This window comes from Sceloporus undulatus, chromosome 4 (assembly GCF_019175285.1).
Source record: "Sceloporus undulatus isolate JIND9_A2432 ecotype Alabama chromosome 4, SceUnd_v1.1, whole genome shotgun sequence".
Lineage (NCBI taxonomy): Eukaryota > Metazoa > Chordata > Lepidosauria > Squamata > Phrynosomatidae > Sceloporus > Sceloporus undulatus.
In genome coordinates, this window is record NC_056525.1 from 44,120,300 (window position 1) to 44,123,950 (window position 3,651).

General features: G+C 44.0%; 1 protein-coding gene across 1 annotated transcript in view; it reads right to left on the bottom strand.

The window, feature by feature from the left end:
- Positions 1–3,651, bottom strand: part of IPO9 (importin 9) — a 68,070-nt gene that overhangs the window by 44,290 nt on the left and 20,129 nt on the right. The gene's annotated exons all lie outside the window — the stretch shown is intronic.

Consider the following 3,651-nt stretch of genomic DNA (forward strand, 5'->3'; position numbering starts at 1 on the left):
CCCCGATGTTATTTAACATCTATATGAAGCCGCTGGGTGAGATAATATGGAGTTATGGAGCTGGGTGCTATCAGTACGCTGATGACACCCAAATCTATTTCTCCGTGTCTCATTCGTCGGTCTTGAATTCCGATGGCATCTCCCCTCTCAATGAATGTCTTCAGGTAGTAATGGGCTGGATGAGGAAAAACAGATTGAAACTAATCCAGACAAGACGGAGGTGCTCACGGTAGCGGCCCCGAAACCAAGAATTGGGTTACAACCTCCAGTCCTTTACGCGGTCACACTCTCCCCCAGTGACTGTGTTCGCAGTCTGGGGGTGCTCCTTGACTCGTCGCTCCTGATGACAAATCAGGTAAATGCGACGGTCAGGAGTGCCTGTTATCAGCTTCGGCTGATACGCCAGCTGCGCCCTTTTCTGGAAGTAAGTGACCTTGAGACTGTTGTGCACGCGCTGGTAACCTCACGCCTCGACTTCTGTAATGCACTCTACATGGGGCTACCTTTGTCCTTGACCCGAAAACTTCAGCTGGTCCAAAACATGGCAGCCAGGCTTGTTTCAGGAACATCTAGGAGGGACCACATCACTCCTGTCTTGAGGTCCCTCCACTGGCTGCCTATCAGCTTCCGGGCCCAGTACAAGGTGTTGGTTATCACCTTTAAAGCCCTAAATGGCTTGGGTCCAAGCTATCTTAGAGACCGCCTCCTCCCGTACAATCCTCCCCGCGCTCTCCGTTCCTCTGGGAGGAATTTGCTGCAGCCTTCAAAATCTAGACTTGTGGCTACCTCTCAGAGGGCATTCTCTGTTGTTGCCCCTAAGCTCTGGAACGACCTGCCGGATGAGATCCGTCAGTTAACATCTTTAGACAGCTTTAAAAAAGCTGTCAAGACGGAGCTCTTCTAGCAGGCCTTTCCAGATTAAATTTTTTCCCGGCCCAGGCTCCCGGGCTCCCCGATTTCCCTTATTCCTCTCGCGGCCCCATCCCCTGATGGTGAGGATTACTGAGGGTTTGGGGGTTTAGTTTAGGATAGTATAATTATACATTGTTATAGTCCCATTTTAATACATTTAAGTGTTTAATATTTTTTTTAAGGGGGGGAAGGGAGTATAAATATTTATGTATATTTTATTCTGTAAATTTTTATGTTGTTCACCACCCAGATTGGTTTTTCCACCGGGCGGTATATAAATTATTATTATTATTATTATTATTATTATTATTATTATTATTATTCCAGGCAGGCCTGGTGGAGCTGGCTTGCCTCTCTCTCTCCCTGAAGATGGAGGATGAAGGGAAGGCTTGTCTTCTTCCAGGCAGGACTGGTGGTGGATGAAGGGAGGGCTTGTCTTCTTCCAGGCAGGACTGGTGGAGCTAGCCTGCCTTTCTCACCCTCAAGATGGTGGATGAAGGGAGGGCTTGACTTCTTCCAGGCAGGCTTGTTGGAGCTAGCTTGCCTCTCTCTCCCTGAAGATGGTGGATGAAGGGAGGGCTTGTCTTCTTCCAGGCAGGACTGGTGGAGCTAGCCTGCCTCTCTTTCCCTCAAGATGGTGGATGAAGGGAGGGCTTGTCTTCTTCCAGGCAGGACTGGTGGAGCTAGCCTGCCTCTCTCTCCCTCAACATTAGATCTCTGTGGCGGGGTTCAGACCGCCCAAAAAAGGGCAGCCTGCTCGCACCTGTTTTTCTGCCAGAGGGAAGCCTCAGCCGCCAAATGGTGAGGCTTCCCGCCGGCGGAAAAAGAACCTGCAAAAAGTGGGTTCTTTCTAAGCCGCAGTAGCGGCGTAACGAGTGCGCTACTGGCAATGGCAGCGCCCGTCTGTACAGGGCGCCACCATTTTGATGCCCTCATCATGTGTGAGGGGCCTCTAGAAGCGCCGCCCCGAGGCATCCCTCGCATGTGACGAGGGCGTCTTTTTTGGCCCATCTGGACTGGGCTTATGAGACCTTTAGAGTTGTATGAACTTCTCACTCATTTACTGTACATTTGGTTCTCCATATCCACAGATTCTGCTTCCACTGATTACAGCATCCATGGCTTGAAAATATTCCAAAGAGGAGGGGATTCAAAAAGGAAATCTTGTTTTTGCCATTTTATATAAGGGGCACCATTTTACTGCACCCTTGTATATAATGGGACGAGCATTTATGGGGGTCCTTGAACCAAACCCCAGTGGCTAGCAAGGGCCCACTGTAGTATAATGGAAAAGCATGAATTATCAAGAAAGTTATAAATGATGGGTGAGAATCTTGTGGCCTGGTATTAAACTTCAGCTCTTAGCATTCTTTACCAGTGGCTATGCTTGCTAGGGCAGTTGGGAATTGCAGTTCAGCAGCATGTAGAAAATCTCAGAATTTATACCTACTATAAAAAAATGAAATGGCCACATGAGTTTCGGGTAACATCCTTCAAATAAATTTACTAAGGAAAGTATATGAATAGCATCCAGTAAAACTATTAACATTAACATTATGAAATACAGTGAATGGGAAATAAAATCAGCATAGATCCAATCAATTTAGGATTAAAAGGTCTACAACTATACTGGGAAAACTTAATTTATTTGTCCTATTTGTTTCACCCTGAAAAGCCAGAAAGTTGGACATCTGGTAAGCCTATCTGGAAAAAGATTTCCTCAGATGGAGCACCACTGCTCTCCCTACTATTCACCCACCATACCTTGGTTAATGGGGAACAAACGTGGAGAAGGATCATTGATGGTTACCTCAATAATTAACATGGACAGAGTAATATGAAAGATAAACTTTGGGTAATCTGTTCTTAAACTGCGAAGGGGTTTAAAACATCAATACCATCATGCTAAATTGTGCCTCAAAATAGACTAGGTGACAGTACAGCTGTTAAGGTAGCCCTATGTGTAACATCTTACAGTACAATCTAACTTGGAAATCCTTAACTATGGCGAGCCTATCTCTATCTAAAAGTTATAAATTGGCCTATTGGACAAAGCTATTGAAAAGTATTCCATTAAAGCATTAAATTTCTCTAATTGAAATAAAAAGTAATATAGGTTGGGTCATGCCAGTCCAGAGGTGTGCCATTATATTGTAGTGTTGCTCTTGGCAGTTCTTGTCTTGGTGTTACGGCTGCTCTTGCCTTAGATTAAGGCTGAGCAATGAGGAGTGCAGAAAATCAAGTTTTTTGATACGATGTCATGCAAGCAAGTATGCTGTGATTTATAAAAATGATTTTTATATTTATAGCCTTGACTCTGTACACTTGGTCTTTTCCTAATGTAAAAATAAAACCCTAGTTCTTTTTGCAGAGATGAAATTGTGTATATCTTGGCTAAAATATATTCTATGGCACTTTGGTACAAAAATCCCAGACTGCTTCTGAACTTATATTTGAGAATTTTGCTCATTATATGACCCATGTAAAAGGCACTTGAAATGAATCCTAAATTGGATCATCTTGGTATTTTACATTTTTGTTGTTTTTCCTCACAGCTGGCATCTGTGATTTTGAAGCAGTATGTGGAAACTCATTGGTGTTCACAATCAGAAAAATTTAGACCTCCTGAGACAACAGAAAGGGTAATGCTTATTTTAAACATTTTATTACATGCTCTCCAGGTTTAGAAAAATATATATACCGTATATTCCGGCATATAAGACGACTGGGCGTATAAGA